The 21,735-nt window shown below is 48.4% G+C and overlaps 1 long non-coding RNA gene across 1 annotated transcript; it reads left to right on the top strand.

Moving 5' to 3' along the window:
- The first annotated feature begins 837 nt into the window (after positions 1-837).
- LOC135365265 (uncharacterized) lies at positions 838-21,460 on the top strand. Its single transcript, XR_010412905.1, has 4 exons — positions 838-939; positions 1,272-1,404; positions 16,463-16,609; positions 19,983-21,460. It is a non-coding gene; the product is annotated as an uncharacterized LOC135365265 (long non-coding RNA).
- The last annotated feature ends 275 nt before the right edge of the window (positions 21,461-21,735 follow it).

Genomic DNA, 21,735 nt, shown 5'->3' with positions numbered 1-21,735 from the left:
TGACAAGAGCAAATGATGCAAGGGCCTTTCCGTTTCTGACAACAAATTCAGATCCTCATGGGTAGAGTTCAGTTGAACTCTATCCCTCCATTTCCTCATCTGTGAAAATGGGTTTATAATGAGTAGTCCTTACTTCATTGATTTCCTGTGAGCATAAAATAGAAGAAAATATGTAAGTGACCAAGTACAGTGTCCACCCCGCCCATGCTCTCTGCTCAACAGCCTCACCATTATTATTGCTGTTACTCTGAGTCCTGCCTTGTGCCCCTCCTTGTGCAGGGCACGGAGCTAAGCATTGTGGAAAGAAGCATGAAAGACCGTCCAGGGCCTACCCCTGGGAGAGATCAGTGGAGTATGTGGAAGGAGGGATCTCAAATCCAGGGTGGGAAGGTGAGCCTGGAAGCCTGCCCTGGGGACGAGGGATCAGAGGAAGCCTCCTGGTGGGGGAGGGGCTGGGCCTTCGTCCTCCTCTTCCAGGAGCCAATGGGGGGCTGGGCTTGGCTGGGGGTGCCGAAAGGTGGCCTTGTGGGTAAGTCCTTCCAGCTGCGGACAGGTAATCCTGGGCCTTGGAGCCGGAGAGATGATACCCCCCAAGGGCCAGGCCTGGTCCCGCTCAGGATGCTTGCCCTGTGAAAATGCTCAGCAGTCCTCGCGTTTAGGAGTGCTCAGGTCCAGCATGAATCATTCCTTTTTGAACTTGTCTAAATGTGTTTATAAAATAAAGCTGCGGCCCAGGGCTGCTCCAGGCGGAGCGGGAAGGTAATATGTTTTTAATTGGAGAGATTGGGGGAAGGAGGCAGCGGGCCAGAGTGAGCTCACTCCACATGAATGCGGCTGGGCGGAGAACAATGTACGTGCACATTCCTGGACTACAGCAGGACCCACTCGGTGGGCAATCCCCGGTTGAGTGGCGGCCTCCACAAACACAGGCAGTCTGAGGTTAGCCAGGAGCCTGCATCCTGGGTGGGGGGGTGGGGGGGCGGGGGGGCGGGGTGGGGGGGCCGTCAGAAACCCTGGATCTGATGTCAGCGGGGGTCAGAGCAGGGGTTGCAAACTCCAGTGCTCCCAGGAGCCGGGCAGGAACTGGCAGCTTGCACATACCCACTGTCGACCTGGTGGATTGGAGGTGTGTGGCCATCGCCACCGCCACTCCTACGGGCCCAGCCCCATCATCAGATCTAATGATTTCTCAAGAGAAACCAGAAATGTGGACATGAAATCTCATTCTCAATGTTGGCTTTATTTGATTTTATCCCATTTTCTTTCTTCAGCTATGTGGGCCAAATCAAACAGATGTGCAAACCATATTCAGCCGTGCAGCTGCCCCCTGAAACTCATCTTTGAGATGGTGGTGTGGACCTCACTTTGTCATTTACATTTTAGTTGGTGCCATCATGACTTGAGGCAAGTTGATCAGTTTCTCTGGGCTTTGGTTTCCTCTACTAGGAATCTGGTATTTTAATGCTATTTTTGCTGATGTTTCCAATGGCTTCCAGTTGAGGATAAAGGAGGGAGCAGAGAAGGTAATATTCATGGGGTATTTGCTATGTGCGAGGCATGGTGCCAATGACTCATATGTTGTTGTTGTTTTGTTTTGTATTATTCTTTCAATCATCACAATGATTCTCCCAGCTAGATATTATTCCCCTTCTGAAGATGAGGGGACAGAAGCTTGGAGAGCTAACCTGGATTTTTAACCAGTATTTCCAACTCTTAGAACTTGGAAAATTCTCTGACCCTGTCATGGTAAGGATGGGGAAACTGAGTCAAAAGTTAATGTGACACAGCCACGCCTAGTAAAGACACTAGCTATTTTAGATTCTTGGTCAGTAATAACAATACACTTATTTAATTAGCAACATTTTTTTTTTACAATGTAAAATAGGCAGGGGGTTCAAGGGTATAGCAAGGGGGCTACTTGCCCACGCTGCTCCCATTACAAAGTGCCAACAGACAACATGGCAATACATAGTAAAAGATCCATACACTTTCAGCCCGTAATTCATCTTGAAGGACTCAGTCCTAAAGAAATCATAGAGCTGGGGCACCTGGGTGGCTCAGTCGTTAAGCATCTGCCTTCGGCTCCGGTCATGATCCCAGGGTCCTGGGATCGAGCCCCGCATCGGGCTCCCTGCTCAGCGGGAAGCCTGCTTCTCCCTCTCCCACCCCCCCTGCTTGTGTTCCTCTCTAGCTGTCTCTCTCTCTGTGTCAAATAAATAAATAAATAATCTTAAAAAAAAATCATAGAACTGTGGGCAAGGATTTTAGAAAAAAAAAGGACTCACAGAAAATCAAATGTTCATCATAAACGAAATCGTTAAGTTCTGTAATAGCCATACCAAGGAATATTAAGATAAGTGTTTAGGAAGCATATACAATAACATGAGAAAAGGCTTATGATATAATGTTAAGAAAATAGAATGCAACATTAGGTAAAAAAAAAATCTATATTATACTTAAAGAAATGCAAAGAAAGAAGAGAAAAAGGAGATCCACCCCAATGTTAATTCTCCATGTGGTAGGATTTTAATTTTCTTCATCCTTTTTTGGGGGAAATTGTTTTTGATTTTCCCTAATGAGCATATTGCATTTTATAGTTGGAAAGGTATATATTTGCAGGAGGTAATGGCCCTCATCTCAGCCAGTCTGAGAAGGGGAGAGATCTGGAGCCAGGTATCACATTTATTTTAAAAATAAAAGCCCAGAAAGAAACTCTAGAGAGAAAAATACCACAATGTAAAGTGGTTATTACTGGATGATAGGATTATGGGTGATTTTTTTTTCCTGCTACTTCTTTATACTACTATGTGTTTTTCAAACTTTCTACATCAAGATTTCTTTGAAATTGGCCAACAAACAGACAAACCATAAAACACTCCCTTGCATTTCCAGCTGTTCCAGGCAGGGAGATATTCTTGGCAGTAGAGTTGTACCAGAATCCAGGCTTTCTTCGCTCACTGCTCTCTGTCCACTCTGGGTTTTGTACCTCAACCACCGCCATCACCAATTCTGAAGGTTTTAATAACACTTGAATCCATTGAAACCTAAAGAAACATGGAATTAGGATTCTTTTTTAGTTGGTGGAAGAATGACTTGGCTCAGTTTGTTCTTGAAACCTGTTTTCTACCACCCTGCCAAGTGAATATGGCCTCTTGTTGAGAATATTTCATTGAGGCAAACATGCCTGTAATCAGGATATGACTGACCTAGAAGGCATATGTCCCTGACACAGCTTCAAGATCTGAACTGTGTTCTCACCTCCTACGCTTACCCTTTCATGGAGCTGGTCCCTCTTCTGTCTCGGAAGGCCAGAACTTCTCTCCAAGTGTCCTTGCTAAGAGTGAAGGCCTCGTATCCTGTGGTCAGAGCTGCTTGAGGTCCTTTGTGGGATTCACCACCTGAGGGAGTTTCGTCCCTGTCCAAGTCATCATCTTGCTAGTCCCCCCTGCCCTGGGTCCCCGAGATCCGCCAGTCTCTGGAGTCCGAAGACCTGGAACTGACTGATGTGAACTTGAGCCAATCACTGCCCTCCTCCTAGCCTTCCTTCCATGTCTGCAGAGGGAAGGTAGAAGCAACCAGGCCTCTTTAATCAGAGCATGAAAATAAGGCACCTTGTGATATAAAGACTTGAACACGATATAGATGAACTTTCTTCTTCCCTGTCTAGCATCTAGCGTCTTCCCTCTTTCCTGATCCAAGAGCCTTTTCTAGTCTGCTTTCGAGCATGCACTTTGGCCCATTTCAGCGGGTCTCCAAACCCTCATTGGCCTTTCCTCATAGGACTACCGTGGGAGTTCCCAGCAAGAACGCCGAGTGCACTCCTACTGGGGCCAGGCGCAGGGCATGCTTTTGTTCCATTTTATGCGGTCCTCACCATGGGGACTTCTGTGAATGGGACTCACAACCATCAGTCCCATTGTACAGGACACTGGGGCACAGACAGGTGAGGTGACAGATGTAAGTCTGTTTATGGGGTTTTGTGTTTCTTTACGTTTTCCCACCTCCATTCTGTTCAGTCTTCCTTTCCCTCCCTTCACTGAAGACTCTTCCAAGTTCACAAAAATGGAAACCTTCCTAAAAGAAGAAGGCAAACAATTGAGAAACCCCATTCTGGATCAAATCTCTGGCTATCACCCCACTTATTTAGACCCTAGTGAGTTTCTGAATATTGTGCCTAGAGTCAATTCCTCCAAAACCCAGTTAATGTAAAGTGCATGTTTACCAGGGTAACAGTGGTTCTTGATCAATGGGATGGTGTCGACTCTTTTGGAAGTTTCTAGATCCTCTTTAATATCTTTTTCTGCTTGGGGAACTCTGGGACATTTTAATATTTTTCAAAGTTCTGCATTTGTTTTGTTAGTATTTTTAAACGAATTCACCTGTCGTTCTACCTTAATTTCAAGAAAACAAGTGCATTTTAAGTTAATAACTAGGAGGCGAAGTAATGAATAACCATGGGAAGTGAGGCTCCTGGGGAAAAATGACAACCACCCTAGTGTATGACCTTGGGCAAGTTTTTGCTTAAGCCTCAGTTTCCCTCATCTGTAAAATAGGGGTAATAATTTCAAACTCATGAAGAAGTCTGATGACTAACTTCAGTGACACAATTTGTGCAAAGCACAGGGAACTCTAGTATGTAGTAAATGTTCAATTATACAACGAGAATCTCTTTCATTAGGAGAAAACAATCACAGCCTGGTACGTTTTACTGCCATTTCTGGTATCTTTGCTTCTGTTTGGCCTGGAGAAGAGAAAAGAAGCTCAGAATGGGGAGTGAAGGGAACTTGGACGTGTAAATGAGGCCCCTCCTTCCACAAATTACAAACCTGCAGTTGGACCCTTCCGTATCATACCGTGCATTGAAATGCATTCCAGATGCACTGAGGAATTGAACATCTTTAAAAATTCAAACCATAGAGGGAGAAAGACTTGAATATTTATCAGACCTCTGGGGAGAAAATGCTGGTTAAACTTAGAAGCATAAGAAAACATCACAAAGAGATGGACAGAATTGACTGCAGAAAATTTAGCACATTTGAGCATTAAAAAAGAAAGGGGAATGTATGTCGCAACAGCCAAATGACAGGCAAAGGCATCGTATCTTTATTATAGAGATTGTCGCGTGCGCATGCACATATATATGAAAAGGGATGAGAACATTATCCAGACCCTTCTCGATCGATGAACAAAGAGGCAAATAAATAATTCACAAACAAATAAATATATTTGGGGATAAAAAGGGAGAAAGCAATCTCATTGGCAATCTGAGAAATGAGTTACCACTTTCCTACCATCAGATAGTACTGATTTTCAAAATAATAAAACCTAGTGCTAAAGAGGGTGAGGTGAAATAGGCACACTCGTACACTCGTAGTAGGGATGTAAGTCAGCCCCTTTGGGGAAAAAAAATTATAGCATCAGGTGTTGTAAAAAAAATTCTCTAGTATATGGTTTGGGGGAAACTGGAGAAAAATAAAACTGGACCCCCACCTTAAAGCATACCCAAAGGTGGACTTCAAGTGGATTACACACCTACACGTAAAAGATGAAGTATAAAGCTAATTACAGAAGATGTAGGAGATATTCTCACCCTCACGTTTATTAGCCGTGTGGCCTTGGCAGGACATTTTATGCCTCTGAGCCTCAGTTTTCTTGTCTGTGAAATTAAGTATTTAAGACCCACCTTACAAGGTAATGTATATAAAACACCAGGCACGGTAGGTGTCTTTGACAAAGGTCACTGATCATTCCTTACTGCCAAGTACACGGCTTGATCCCCACTCCTGGCCTCTCTTGTGCTGGAATGGCCATGTGAGTGAGCTCTGGGTGTTGGAAAGCTAGTAAAAGTAATGAGTGCTCTTCTAGGCCTCCCATGCATAATCCCATATTCACTTTCCCCATCCACTGGTTAAATAGGGAGAATCTGGGGCCATAGAAGAGGGTAGTGTATCAGGATGAAAGGAACCCCGGGTCCCTGAATCACCACTAAGATGGCTGCTTGGCCAAAGACCCCGGATGAAACCTTATGCATAAGATACCAACTTCCATCAGGTTAAGCCACTGCAACTTGAAGATTCTCCATTAGAACAGCTAGCAATACCTATCATAACTAACAGGGTGCCGATAATTATTATGCAGTTTGACCAACAAATTCCACTTCTGGGAATCTAATGATTGGGGTTCATTAAATCTGGTTCCTGCTGTAGCCCCAGGTGGGCAGCAGTGGATTTCCTAATCCAGTCACTAATCAAAAGTGCACATTGGAAGATTTCCAGAGAAGTGGCTAATAGAAAAATGGATTCTGTTGGTTGACTTAAGGTTTTGTTCTAAATTGTTAAAGTTGGGTTTTGCCCGTTCTGAGGTTGGGATTGGCGAGAATGTTTTGACTAGACTAGACTAGAGCTCAAAAAATAGTCAAAGGATAAGCCAAAAGAAAAGTAGAAAGGCGAAAATATGGAAGTAATCAGATTGTCTGTATCAGCTGATAATAGTCTGTCCCTGGGCACAAAGCCAGCCAACGTTAACCTTGGCCAGCCACTCACCCACTCCAGGTGATGTGCTATAACAGAGGACGGTGACAGCTAGCCCCCTGGGGGGAGGGGGCAGCTTGAGAGGCAGTGATTCAGAAAACTCCCCTGACTCCCAGGACAGCACGGGGTGTGTGTGTATCCACCCACCTCCCTGAGGAGATCTTTTAAATGTAGAAAAATCTTTATGCCAAAGAATATTTAAGGCAGTATTATTTACAGAGGGAAAGCTTCAGAAGCAGCTGCATTGCGTGTGGCAGATGCGGCTGGTCTCCTACCCAGCAACCAATCATTCCCCCTTCTTTCCTAGAAAACACAATCCTAATTTTGTGCTGACTCCAGAAGTTGAGTCAGGATTGTTCCAATCCAGTCTTGGTCCTTCCTTTCCTTCTCAACAGTGGTTGGTGGAGGACTGATCATATGATCCTGGCCAATAAAGCATAAGAGGTAAGGCAAAGTTTGCCAGGAGCTTTTCAGAAGGACAAAAGACAGAGGCATTCATACTCACATGCCTTTTGCACTTTGGACTCTGCTGATGAAGAGGTGATCTCCCGAGATGCTGCAGCCATCTTGTCATCTTTGGTCAAAGAGACTCCTATAGAGACATCAATCCAGAGCTACTGAGCCTCTGGACCAACCTGGAAGCATATTATGTGAAATAATTATGTCTTCACTATGCACTTTTACTTAGATGATCTGCTACAGGTTCACCCTGTGATGCCATTGGAGTGAAGGTGGTAGAAAAATTGTTGGAAAAATGAAACCGGCACACCTGGAGTTCCCTAGACATGGTACCTGACTCTCCTCAGGGCAGTCTGAAAGCAAAGCTTGGGGGTCTGCTCTTGAGAACTAACAGAAGAGAGAATGTTTCAGTAAGAGTGGCCTGCCCTTCCAGGGTCTGGTGGGGCAAAGAATGTGCAGTTTTCCCATGGGCTAAGTGAGCACGATGGAACCTTCTGGAAAGGACCCCACTTAAAAAGAAGACCTAACAGGGCAGGACAACCCCAGCAGGAACTCTGTATGTGGCTTATATCACAAGATCTCCAAATAAGTTCACATTCACAGGTACCAAGGATTAGGGCTTCAATCTCTCTTTTGTTGGGGGGGACACATCACCTGCCTATCATACATGGGGCTTATGGATCACTGTTGAAGAGTGTTCCTGTAGCCAGGAACGATGTTTCCTGTCTATCTGCAATGAGGCCTCACTGATCCAGATCCCTGTACATACATCCTAGGTGGCCCTTCAGGGCGGACCATCATCTCTCTGCTGCTAGGTGCTTCGGCTCCAGACACCAGCCTTTCCATTGATGCTCATGGGCTCAGCTCTTGTCACCCTGTGCCTTCCTTTGCCGTGGCTTTTCTCTGATTTTGTGGTCTGCTTCTTGCTAATCTCCTTGTCTGTGAGCGCCTCGAGATCAGGGGCCTCCCCTGATGCATTTCTGAGCTCTCAGTGCCTGGCATAGGGCCTGACACCCCGTGAGTGAGTTGATGGGTCAATTGGATGAATCGATAAATGTGTAAGTGGAGAGCCAACGTGTATCATATTCAAAGTCATGAAAAACAAAGAAAGACTGGGGAGCTTTCACAGAGGGGAGGAGGCCAAGGAGACATAATGACTAAATGTGACATGGTATCCTGGATGGGAGAAAGGACCTTAGGGAAAAAACTGGTGAAATTCAAATAAGGTCAATGCACTTGGAGCAGATTCATAGTGTCACATGGATGTTCTTAGTTGAGACGAATGTCACAGATGTTACCATTAGGGGAAGCTGGTTAAGGGTATGTGGAAACTTTCTGACTACCTTCATAACTCTCTTATAAATCTAAAATTATTTTGAAAATAAATAAATAAAATAAAATAATTACAAAATAAAAACCTAAATAAATAAATGTTGATGAAATGCAGACACTAGGATCACCCAGGTATTTACTAAGTTGGTGAATAAGTTAGGTCTTGAAGGAGAAGATGGAAAGATGGGATCAGGGATCCATGAGCAACAAATATCTCAGTGGAAAAAAATCAGTCAGTTTTGCTCAATTTTGACAAACCCTCTTGGCTGCCCACCTGCAAAATGGGTAAAAACCCACGTGTCAGACGAGGCCATGATAGCACCTCAGGTCTAGCTAGGACTGCCTGAAGACCTCAATCCCACAGACAGGAGCAGCTTAGAACCTTCTAAGACTTCTGCAAGTTTTCAGAGGTTTGAGGTCTCAGCATCTGCCATGCTTCTTGGCACCTACTACACTAAGAATATATGTGTTGTCCAACAGCCCCGTTCACTGGATTCATATCATACACACACACACACACACACACACACACACACACCACTGGGGGAGTTTAGGAGAGTATCTCAAAGTTTGGGTATCCCAGGGCAGAGAGACATCCAACACAGCAGAGCCTTCCATTCATTCCCTTGTCGGCCCCTCCCTTCCCTCCCCTCTTCCTCTTCCCCCCTTTCCTTCTTCTCTCTCCTCCCCTCTCCTCTCCCCTCCTTTTTCCTGGGCTGTCTCTGTGCTGGACACTGCCCCCAGGGCCCTCAGCGTCCTACCTCCTTCAGTTCAATCCATATTAAAATACGATTCCCTTCTTAGGAGGAATTTTGACACCAGCTATTAAAATACCATTTGCTTTAGTTCCTTACACGAGTCTGAAGCCAGTGCTGTCTCCTCTCGGGCTCATTACAAACATGGCTTTGATCCACTGTGTCTAGACAACCCTGTGGGTCAGGATCAGTTGGGAGAAGCCTGGCAATGTAATTATTTGCTAATGTCAAGGCACTAATATTTCCAATATTTTGGGTTAAAATCATTCCATTGGGAGTATCTCCAAGGTTAGCCCTGTGACAATGTCAGTCTTCCTCACCTGCGTTCTGATATGCTCACCTGACTCAGAGGGAAGAGGATAAAATGTGATAGTGGCCTGTGGGAATTCTGCACCGGACAATATGCCACGTGCGTGATGACCTCAGCAGAGGCATGCCAAAGAGAAAACTAGGTTGGGAAGGGCCCGGTCAGAGGATCAGATGGGATCTCTGCAAACTGTAAAATACTGAAGCAGAGTTAGTGACCGAGGCTCATGTTTGGTCCAGAAAAGCCTTAAAGAGAGCTGGCCCCGTCATTTTCAAGATGAGGAAACTGAGGCCATGGGACAAAGGTGACATGCCCAAGGTCATACCGTGAGCCCATGGCAGCCTGGGTCCCCTCCAGCACTTTGCAGCCTCTCTTAGACCTGGAGATGCTCAAATGAAACTGGGAGGGCCACGGGGAGAGATCAGCGGCTGACCACACGGCCCTCTGTTTTCCCCATGAATTTCTAAGAATTCCAGGAGGTGAGCACTGATCTTGGTCACCCAGGGATAGCATTGCTCTGTAACAATGGCAGTAATTGTAATAATTGCTCTCTCTTCTCAGAGCGCGTCTTATTTGGCACGTGAGAGATACTTAGGACCAAACAGGAGGAGTCCCAGGAGTGGCTCCACGGGGGAAAGGGTGCCACATGTGGGGAAGGTTGGGATCTTGGCCCTGCGGTGCCCTCCTGCCTGACCTCGTCCGAGTGAGTCAACCTAAGCAGGCCTTCCTTTTCCCCTCTGGAAAACCGGGACAGCCGCAGCTCTCCCGCAGGCTGATGGGGAAAGGGAGTGTTCCTGGCACACGGTGGGTGCTTCCTGAGACTTCCCAGGGTGCCTGAACTCACAACTTTGCTGCTTAGGAGTGAGGAATGTTTCTATCCCTCTTCTTCCACTTCTGCAGGTATATGGGGCTGCTTTTCTTCCCTCCTTCTACTCCCAAGGGAAGTGAGGGTGAGTGTCCAGAGTGGAGAGGTGAGGGTAAGTGTCCAGAGTGGAGAGGAAGGGCCCAAGAATGAATTGGCATCTTGCTTTTGTGAGAGACAGAAGCCTGGTTTGGACCACAGTGTTCGTCTCTTCAAGGACATCCCTCCCCCAACCCCACAGTTTCTCATCATGCCTTGCAAGCCACTGACGGTTCATTGGGACATTAAATAAGGGTGCATCTATAAGGGATGGCATATCAGATTCCAGGAAGCCTAGCACCTGAAGCAACGAAGGGGATCCATTCACTCATGTAACTCAGCCACAGAAGCGAGTGATCATCAGGAGAAGGGAGTGGGTGTGGGGGTGGGGGTGGACTTCAAGACCTGGGAGTCCCTTCTCCCTCTCCTCTCACCTCGACTTCCCTGTGTTGTCTTGGCTTTGTCCCCTCAGATCAGCTCCCCAACGAAGCTGGGGGCATGGCCCATGCAGCTCCAGTCTTATGGAGAAGACAGCTCTCCCCTACCACCTCCAGGAAGAAAAGCCCCAGCGAAAGGTGCTGGCTGGGTCTCGAGCCCTTCCTGGACCAATCACTTCTGAGCCTTGGCCATGACACCCCTGGGGCTGGGAAAGCGGGGTGCTCTGAGTGCCAGCCTCCACCAGACCTATAGGGCTGAAATGGAGGAGGCGCGCTGGGCTTCTGGTCAGACTGCCCAAGAACAGTCCACTGCCTTGAGGCCTGGATCCACGTGCTCCGTGGCCACCAGGAGCCTGCTCCCAGAGCTTATGGTACTTTCCATTTTTGTCCTGGCTAAGTCAAAGTAATGTGGTCACTTCTTTCAAACTCAGTAGCGGTCATTGTTCTTGATCACTGTAGCCCCAATTTAGACTATATGCTTACCGAGGCCAGGCACGTTTCTTTTGAGATAAAAATCTCCTACTATCATAGGCAGTCACTAAATTATGCCAGGAATTACTAATAGAGAATATTTATTGAACACTTATGATGGGTCAGGCACAATGCCAAGTGTATTGATTTTGTATTAGTCGTTTAATCCTCAAGACATGAGGTAGATACTGTTATTACCCCCATTGTACAGGTGAGATAACTGAGGCACAGGAAGTGACTTGCAGAGTAAGTAAAGAGGAGAGCCAGATTTCAAAGGCAGGCAGCTGGACTTCAACATCATGTTCTCTACCCGCACAGCACTCAGGGGCAGGGCCGGATTTGTCCATGGAATCCCGCGGTGCAGAGGCATATCCCGGAGCTCAAGCTCCTCCTAGCCTCCAAATGACCAGTGGGTGCCAGGACAACAAGGAGTTGGAATCCTCAGAGATTTTATTTTAATCTTTGATAATACTAGCGAGCATTTGTTGGCACTGGTCTAAGAGCTTAAATTACATGATCTCATTCTTTCTTCTAAACAACTCATTTTGAAGATAAAGAATCAGAGGTTCAGGGAGGGTAAGTAACTTGCTTAGAGACACACAGCTAGGAAAGTGGGGAGCCAAGGTTTTAACCTAGGACTGCCTGACTCCAACACCCGAACTCCTAACCACGCACTTCTCTGCCCCAGTGTGAGTCTGCGGTGAGGATGTGCGAGCTGGTCAGAAAGGGCCTTGGGAAGTTAGACCCCCCTCCTCTGCCCACATTCCCGTGCCCATTTCCACCCTGAGAACTGCTCTGGCCGCAGCGGCAGGGCTGGGAGGAGCTGCTCAATTCCTCCCGTGCTCTTCCACCTATCCCAGCGCTGAGTCTCCAGAAGTCCAGGAACAATTCCAGGCAGCGGTGACTGTGAGTGCTTGTGAACACTTCCCACCCCCGAAACGCACCACAGCTGCCTTATCTCTGATTTACATAAGACTACCTCCCCTGGACCAAGAACATGTAATCATAATCATAGCTTCCATTTATTAAGTGCCTGGAATCGGCAGGGCCCTGTGCTAAGGGCAGTGGAAATTTCCTCCCTCATTCTTCCTAATGGCCCTTTATAACGAGCGTTCCGGAAATTGAGACAAGAAAGGAGGTAGAGTAAGGAATGTGGCCAAGGCTGCGCAGCCATCAGGTGGCAGAGCTGGAACTCGAACCTGGGTCTGATTGACTTCAAAGTCCATGACCTTAATGCCAACTCTGGGCTGTGTCTTAGCCTGTGCCAAAAGAACAGAGGCCAAGAAGGCACAGTCTTTATTCCCAAGAAGCTCAGAGTCCAGTAGCAGGCACACGTGAATGCACAAATTGCAACTGGGCCAAGTATGGGGACTGACGGATGCCTGTGCTGAGTCCTGAGGTTGCCAGGGGGAGAGAGGTGTCGTCCTCGATGAGATGTTCTCCACGACTCGATGGCAAGTGACAGGAATCCAACGCAAACTGGCTTAAGAGGGGAAGAGGCAGGGATGGGGCAGGGGCAGAGACTGATTGGCTCCTATTTCCAAAAAATTAAGAGCACCGGCTTCAAGTCTGGCTTGATCCAGGAAATGAAGAAGGTTAACAGGAGTCTCTTCACAGTTTCAACCTGTGCTTTCAGTCATGTTGACTTTAGTTTTAAGAAGGGTCCTTGACAGGCGAGATGTCCACCAGAGAGAGGTACCTGGTCCATACTTTGTTGAGTCAATGTGCTTAGCAACCCCAATGAAAAAAGAGTCCATTTACTTTTAACTTCAGTCAAATGCCCATGACTGAGCGTCATTGGATTTGCTCAGGTCCCGTGTAATTTGCTCTGGTCTCACTCAATGACTGGGGCCAGAGAGGTGAGGTCATTGATTGGTTCTCAGACAGGTCTGGGTCCCCTGCTCATGGCTGAAATTGCACATCAGGGTGCTGGCACTGGGAGAAGGGGAAAGGATGCTGGGAGGGCGAAGACAGTCAGTGCCCACCCAAGGCCAGCTGAGTAAGGAAGACGTCACAGAAGAGGATCCCAGGAGCTGGGTTCTGAGGGACGAACAGGAGTATGCTGGGCCCAGCTGGGGCTGAGGAGAAGGGCGTTTCCTATCAGAGGGAACAGTCTGTGCCCGGCCACGGAAGTGTGAACTAATTGTTTGGCATAGCTGGAGGCCAGAGAACACGTAGGAGAAGAGTGTGAGATGTGGCTGGAGGGGGACAGGTGAGGGACTGCGGGCCTGGCGCCTGTGCTCAGCAGTTTGAACTTACTCCTGCAGAGAGGTAGAGCCTGAGGGTCAAGGGCAAAGACTCGGGGCTGGACCTCATGGCCTGTCCCTCTTCTCAGGTGACTCTGTTTCTCTGATTCTCAGCCTCCCCATCTGTGAAATGGGGAGAATATGGTACAGCTGTCACAGAACTGAAGCGAGGGCAAAAGGAGGCAAATCCATGAGGAACACAGAGACTGTGTAGTCAGTACTCACACACAAACCATTACCGTGGACAGATTTTAAGCATCAGAGGGACATGCTCTGATCTATACTCTAGAAAGCTCCTTCTGGGATCGGGTGGAAGATAGAAGCCAAGAGACCCCCCGGGAAAGGTGAATGTGATGGTTCAGGTCCTGGTGAGAGATATAAAGAGCTGCCGTGAGGAGGTGGAGAACACGGGGCTGACAGGAGGGGGTTCGTGAAGAAAAAACTCCACGGCATTTGGCAGAAGATCGGATGTGGGGAGCAGGAAGAATACAGGATAAAAATAAACAGGAAGACAAAAATCTATCTTTGATTTTGGATCCCTTAACTTTTCACTTTTGAACAAATAAATTTTCTCAGATAAAATCCAACCAATTTCTCCAGATTTTTTTTCTTTTCCTCTTCAAAGATGTCAAAAAATATCCTTAGACCATTTTATTCCCAGCTTTGAAACCTTAGTGTTTTGTTTTCAGCCTGAACATGCTTTGAATTTCCACCTGCTCTCATTTGCCTCACCTGAGAAGCTTGCCCACTTTTCCAGGCCATGGTGCCCCGTGTGATGGAAACAGGCTGGTTTGGGTGGGTTTACAAACAACTGTTCACCACGATGAGTCTAAATCACAAACAAGTTATCAGGACTCAAGTTCCAATGAATCCTCACCAAAAATAAATTAAGAAGAGGAAGAGGAGGAGAAGGAGAAAGAGAAAGGGGGGTGAGGAGAAAAAGAAACAGCAATAGCCATCACAAATTCAAAAGAAAACAGAAATTTGACCAGAAAAGTCCCTCAGCCACTTCACAAAATCTTTCACAAGAGCTATTTGATGTCTAAGTGTAAATAATAATGAAGCTGAGACTTTGTACTAAACTTTGTCATTTCAAAGTCACTTTTACAATCATTAGTTAATCAGTAAATGAATCAAAAACATATGGATCATATTTCAGTGGAATCACATGACTTTAAATCAGAGGAAAATGGCTGTAGGGAAAACAAACAATAAAAAGGCTTTTTTTTCCCCTTAACTTTTTATTTTTTGGTTTTGTTAAGACCCAGCACTTGATAACTGGATGAAATGAAGTTGGACACAGATAGGATCAGGTTGCTCATTGAGTTTAATGAGAATATAAACCTCGGATTTCCATTGCAGCACCCAAGTGTCCTGGGTGGAAATGCTGGAGGGAAGGAAGAAATAAACAGTATATTTACCTGTCCATGTACCCAGTAAATCTCGGCGAGAATTTCCCTGGGGAACCAGCTGCTGGGTACAAGAAACCAAACGCACCTTGGACGCTCTCCGGAGTCCAACTGCGGTGGGCATTTCAGAAGGACTTTGATGCTTGTGGCCTTTTAGTGCATCACTCCCTGCTGGCCGGATGTGGGCAGTTCCCCAGGCTACCTGAGGCCTGGTTATGAATAATTAGAATAATAAGAGTTGGAGCCCGTTGAACAGCTACTATGCGCCAGGTACCATTCAAGTTCTTGATGTTCATTAACTCATTTAATCTCATGCCTACTCTGTGTTCTATTTTCTCCTTTATGGAAACAGGAGAGGGGGTGGAAGATGGTCAAGGAAGTTATCCAAGATTACCAGCAGTTACACCGTGCAATGAATCTTCAACCCAGGCAGCTTAGCTCTTAACCACTAAGCTAGACTTCCAGGCATGATGAAGGTCTGAGGTGCTTCCCTCCCCTTGTCACCCAGAACCCAAGGGGAGGCTTAAAGCATTTCTTTGCAGTGTTCCCCAGGCTGGTGGTATGCTTACCTTTCTCCCAAAGATGTGATCTCAGAATAGACCAAATTCAGAGCCAGACCTGGCATCCTCTTGGTCCTTCTGGGCCCTGGAGAATGAACTCCCCACCGGTCTTGCATCCCTCCCTCCTCCCCCACACAGGCCGACAGAATGGACAGCCCCTCATGGGAGTAGGGGAAGCCAGGGGCCAGCACACACTTACCCAAGAAAGCATCATTTCTGCTCAAAGACCAGGGTCTTTTGGGGCAAGAGGGCCTGAGCTTCAGGGAGGCTGGGAGAAGAGTCCTCCAGATTGCCCTTCACATGTCCTCCACTCCTCCCTCACCCCACTCCAATGACACCCACTCCCCTTCCGTCCTTTGAAAGCACCAGGCTCTTTCCCGCCTCCCAGCCTTTGTCAACGCTGGTCCGGCAGCCTGGAGGGCCCTTCCTCAGGCCTCCAGGCCTCGGCTTAGATGCCCTCCTCTCCAAACACTTTCTGACCACATTGCCCAAGCAGGCCCCTCTACTCTTTCACTTGGCTTTTCCCCTTCAGTGTCTTACCCCAGTTTGTAATTGCACTTCTGTTTGCTCACTGACACGTGGACTCTCTCTCCCCTTCTCATCTGTGCTCTCTAGGAAAGGAAGCCTTGTATACAGTAGCCAACAAAACAAGATCTAGCCCAGAGCCCTGTACTGAGCCTGGACCACACACAATGTGCTCAAGAAATATTTAATTGGGGGCACCTGGGTGACTCAGTCAGTTAAGCATCCAACTCTTGATTTCAGCTCAGGTCATGATCTCAGGGTCATGAGGTCGAACCCCACATCGGGCTCTGTGCTCAGCAGGGAGTCTGCTCAAGATTCTCTCTCTCCCTCTCCCTCTGCCCCTACCCCGCCAAAAGAAATATTTAGTTGAACAGGCAGTACTAATCAGAGTCTGATCTAGGATTAGAGCTCTAATGAGAGAATTTTCACTTTTTCATTTCCTATTGCTGGGACTTGAAGCTCCCAGAGAGCTGGACTCAAGTCCTGGGAGGTGCACAAAACTGAATTTTCATTCTATTGTAATTTGACAGATTCGTGGAGCTGGGAACCTGGGACATGGAATGTGGAAGTATTAGTCACTGCCCTCAAGGAGCTGTGAGTCCAGTGCAAGAGACCAAGTCAAATTTCTCCCAGCTTGCGGTTGGCATCAAGGATGATGGCCAATGGAATTTGGACAGGTGAGCTTGACCCGGTTGGGCACAGAAGGGGGGACGGTGTCCCAGGCAGAGACACAGAAGAGGCAAAGGCACCAGGGTGGGAGACAGGGTGGCATATTCGGGGAACCTCCCATGGCTTGGCATGACTGGCATGGAAAAGGTGGCAGAGGACCAGGCTGGAGAGCCAGGCCACAGCCCAATCCTCAACTGCGCCAAATTTATGCAGTGGGTACCCCTGAAGGTTTTGCACCCAGAAGTCTGGTCAGGTCCTCCTGTTGGCACAGTGACCAGTGTGGAGGGGGCAAGACTGGGGGCAGGAAGACCAAGAGGTGAGTGAACAGATCTGAGGGCTATTGAGTGGCATATATGTTCTCTGCTGTCCTGCTGCATGGGACAAGCTCTTCTTCACCCTCTCTGGCATCAGCTTCCCCATCTATAAAATGGGAAGCATTAAGCCACTTACAAGAGCACATGTTCAATTGTCCAACTTCCCAGTTCAAATTCCAGCACTGCTGGCTGTATGACCTTGGGCAAGTTACTTAACCTCTCTGTGCCTCAGTTTTCTCATCAGTAAAATGGTGATGGAGATAGTCACTGTCTCTGATTCTTAGAGCTGTAAAGTTAAATGAGATTAAAGTATGTATAGCATTCAGCCCAGAGCCTGGCCCATAGTAGGCACTGAGTAGATTTTAGATATTCTTACCAGCATGAAAGGCTTTGGCTGGGTCCTTCCGTAGCCTAGCTATGCCCTCAAACACACAGACATACACACAGAAACATACACATGCATGTGCCTGACTCCCAGAAGCCTGTACTGGGTCCCCTACAGCCCTGGGGCAGGAGCCCAGAGGGGATCAATGCACCCCCAATCTCGCTGCCCACCCCCCGCCCCGTGTGGAGGCATCGGTGGGCAGGGCAGCTGACTCCTTGCACATGAGGCTGGCCAGTGACCGAGGAGCTATTGCCTGGGCATGAGGTAATGGAAGAAGGCTGGAGCTCACAGCAAGTGTGATGGCACACGTTATCACTCCAGCAGCCAGAAATGGGAGTCACTAATGTGCTTCAGGGCGTCCTGCCTGGGGGCGGGGGGCAGCCTCACCCAGTTCTGGCCGAGCATGCACACTGTGTCTGTGTCCATCCTCTTGCCGGAGGACCCAAACTGGCCCCCAGGGTTCACAGAGTCACCAAACAAGGGCCCAGTTCTGTATGGCCACATCCCTGTCCCCACCCCGAGAAAGAGAAATGGGAATGGAATCAAGCCGGGCTACATGGGTGGAGTGAGCCTCAGCGTTCTCATCTGTCACGTTGGCGGGTGTCCGGCTCCGTGCCAGGCCCTTGAGATTCCAGACGTGAGAGGACCTGACTCGGAACTACCAGGTGTTTGGGGCATGGAGGGGAGACAGACCTCGGAAAGCGTGACAGCGCTATTTATGATTTGGGGACCCTTGAAAAGCATGGCAAGGAGTTTGGATTTTATCCTGAGAGCCATGGGGTCTGTAGGGGAAAGAACTGGTCACATTAGCAACTAGCAGCTTCACCAAGGGGTAGAGCTGAGAATGGGTGCAGAGGATCCAAAATGGAGTAAGGTCAGAAAATCACCGGCCCAGGGACCAGCAGCCCCGGTGTCGCCCCCTGACCCAAGGACCACAGCCCCAGGACCTGGCCCCTGATGATCTCTCCAGCCCCTTCTCCTCACATCTGCTCCCACCGCACTGAGCCCTTTCCGCTCTGCCTTGCTCCGGGCTTCTCCTATCTTTCCTCATCTGTAGTTTCCACCACCCAGAACTCTCTTTCTGCCACTCTGTGCCTGTCATCCACTCCACCTTCAGGTTCCTGCTTACAGGTAATTTCCTTCAGAAAACCTTCCTCAGTGACTTGCCTCTTCCAACTAGGCCACATGGCCATGTTCTGTGTTTCCCACTAACCCTTCCCCTCTCCTTTGACCAGGATCATAGTTCTCCCCTTTAAGAAAGGGGACAGAGCTTGGCCTTCCCACCTGATGCTGCAACGCCCAGCACGTGGAGCAGCCCCTGGACATCCAAGAGGTTCCGGCTTGGGGTTCCGAGGTAGAAATGTCTCCTTAGAAAATCCTCAGTCCCACTCACCTCCCCCACACTCACGCTAGATGTCCCTCCCCACCGCCATTCACCGAGTCCCTCTTAGTCTTAGAGACGTTATCTAATGAAGTAGGCACCTGCCAACAGTTTCAAAGGGAAGTTTCTGATCATTAGTTAGGTGCAATTGTGTTGTCTTGACACTGGGAGAAAAGGGAGCCAGTTCAGGCCTCTTGTACTTTGAAAAGACTCATTCGTCCACTTCCGTCCTGTTCAGCCTCTGCTGGGCTGGATCAGGTTCCTCCTGGGCTCCTCCTGGGCTCCTCCAGCACGTGAGCTGTCCTTTTGGATTTGCATGCCCACCTCTCCCACTAGACTGGGTCTGACTGAGCTCCATCTCTGCAGCCTGGCACATGGCAGGTGCTCAGCGCCTGGTGAATTACTGATTGAATGAATGTCCTAATAAACATAAAACATCATAATGAACAGCTCAAACTGAAAGATGCCCAAGGCTGGACTCTGGACATGGAGGCTGCCTTGGCTCAGCTTGGACGAACCAGAGGGACCTGCACATGAGCCATGTCCACCTCTGGTCGGCGCCTGGGATAGGCAATGCTTGCAGATGACAGAAATATCCTGGGATAATGTGGGGCCTCATTTCCTGAATGTCCCTTCCTCCTGGGGAGTGGTTACTTCCATCCTTGATTCCCATCTGAGTGGGTCATACCGTGTCAGCCTCCTTGTTGGCCTACTATAGGCCCCTGCTAACCCAGGTAGCTGATCCCTATCTCAAGGGACCCCCAAACCCACCCTCCTTCATCTTGGGAGGTGGGGGAAGCAGGGGAAGCCCAGTGTGACCCATACCCAATGCTTAGAGTGGAGAGAGTGGGCCCTGGGGCACAGCAGTGAGTTTTTCCAGATTAGCAAGGAGATGGGCAATTAAAATCTGTCAACACCTCCCGCATGCTGAACACTTTACACACTCTGTGTCTGACCTCTACACCAGACTTATAGATGGCTGTTTATCTGCCTCCCCCATTTGACAGATGAGAAAACTGAGGCTCACAGGGGCAAAGCGGCAGGCCGGAGGTAATACACTGAATCGGTGGAGGAGCCAGGGTTCAAACTAGGCTCTCCTTGGCCCCACCGTGCTCCCAGCGCCCCTCCCCTCCAGTGTCCTGTGCCCCTCTCCCGCGGCCGGGACTGGGAGTTTGGCCTCCACCCACACTCGGCTCATGCTGCCCAGTTCTTGCCCCCGCTGCCAAGTACTGGGACCTGATTTGAATTTGGGGTTCTCTCCACTGCAGCCTAACAAAGGTTTTTATTGGAATGTCCCTCAGATTTGCAGACTTTGAAGATGTTTCAGCAATGCAGTAAAAGGCAGGTCTTTGCCACAACAAAAGGCAGAAATATCACCGAGGAGTAAACAGAATTCCTTGGCCTCCTCCGAGCATGTGTCAACATCTTTTTCTTCCCCTTCCCCCGCTCTTCTTTTTTTTTTTTTTTTTTCCTGCAGATTCAGGGCTTGTTGGGGAGGGCGCCTCCCAGGCACTGATGGGGTGGGCCCTGGGCCGCCCCGAATTCGGCAGCTCCGCCTCAGAACAGATGCCGGGGCTTTGGTAAACTGAGAAAGCGTAACTGCTGCAAGCCGCCCTCCTGACGGCCACAATTACCCACATGGAAAAGCCATTCCTCGCTCCCAGCCCCCTCGCCCTGCCCCTGGCACACACATGTGCGTGCCGCGGCTCCACAAGCAGGCCTTCCCAGAACGAAAATGTATGTGACATGTACAAAACGGCTTGATTTCCACTGATGGCTGGAAATTGAATGGATTTGAAATGCACACGCTTAAAAACAATTTCGGCGGAAAGCATACCCATTTAATATTGCGTCTCCAAATGAGGCCTCGCTCCCCAGGCAGGCTTGTAACGTGATGAAAACCAGCAGTCAGACCCCACCTGGGACCCCCACTCACCAAGGACACGGGACCCGGGGGCAGGGTGTGGATGTAAGTGTGTGTGAGTGTGTGAGTCGGCAAGTACGTGTGTGTGTACAAGTATACAGCAGTATGAGTGCATGTGTGTGTGTGTGTGTCTGTGTGTGTGTGAAGGGATAGAAGGAGGGGCAAGATGTTGCCCTTCCATACTTTTTCAAGTCAGCCCGTGTCACCTGAGCACTTACTTTGTGCCTGCAAGGGGGAGCGGGGAGAGTGTTGATCACAGGAAAGGAGAGGTCATGGCCTTTCAGAGCTTATAGGCTATTTGAGACACTGAAACCAAGTCAAGGAAATAATTGAAGAGCAAGCCAAGACCATTTTTAAATGTTGAACTGGAGAGGGGAAAGGGAAATTAATGGATTAAGCATAAACTGGGCATTGGTTTGGAATCACAAAGAACATCTGAGCTGAAACTGTCATGGGTATGGATTCATTCCTACCATTTCCTGACTGTGAGACCTTGAGCAAGTCACTTCTCTCTGGGCCTCAGTTTTCTCGCTGGTAAAATGGGTCTAATAAGACATATTGCATTCATGGAAAGATTAAAAAGATTGTGCATTAACTGGGCCCCCGGGTGGCAGTCAGTCAAGCATCTGACTCGGTTTTGGCTCAGGTCGTGATCTCAGGGTCTTGGGATCGAGCCCCACATCAGGTTCTGCGTTCAGTGGGGAAGCTGCTTGTTCCTCTCCCTCCCCCTCTGTCCCTTCCCCTCTGCTCCTCCCCCTGCTCACATGCTCTCTCTTTCTCTAAAATAAATAAAAACTTAAAAAAAATAAAACAATGTACACTAACCAACTCATTGTGCCCACTGTATGCCAAGTACCCAATAAATAACAACTCTTATTTGTATTACAATATGAATATTACTGTCGGATGTGACCTGCGCAGTAGGCATCATGCCCATTTTGGAGGTGAGAAGACTGAGGCCCAATGGCCTCAGAGTCACACAGAGACTGAGTCAGAACCTGAACCAGAGCCACCTGGCTTCAAAGCCCACTATGTCACCTCTCCCTCTGAGGCTCTGACTGACCTCTAGAAATACTGGTTTCAAAGGTGGGAGAGCTGACACAGTGGGGTAGGAAGGAGAGGTCTAGCAG

Source organism: Mirounga angustirostris, unplaced genomic scaffold (assembly GCF_029215605.1).
Source record: "Mirounga angustirostris isolate CCGP_5_RB_7025 unplaced genomic scaffold, mMirAng1.0.hap1 SCAF_7, whole genome shotgun sequence".
NCBI lineage: Eukaryota > Metazoa > Chordata > Mammalia > Carnivora > Phocidae > Mirounga > Mirounga angustirostris.
The sequence above is the reverse complement of the archived record's forward strand: the minus strand, read 5'-3'. Positions and strand labels throughout refer to the sequence as shown.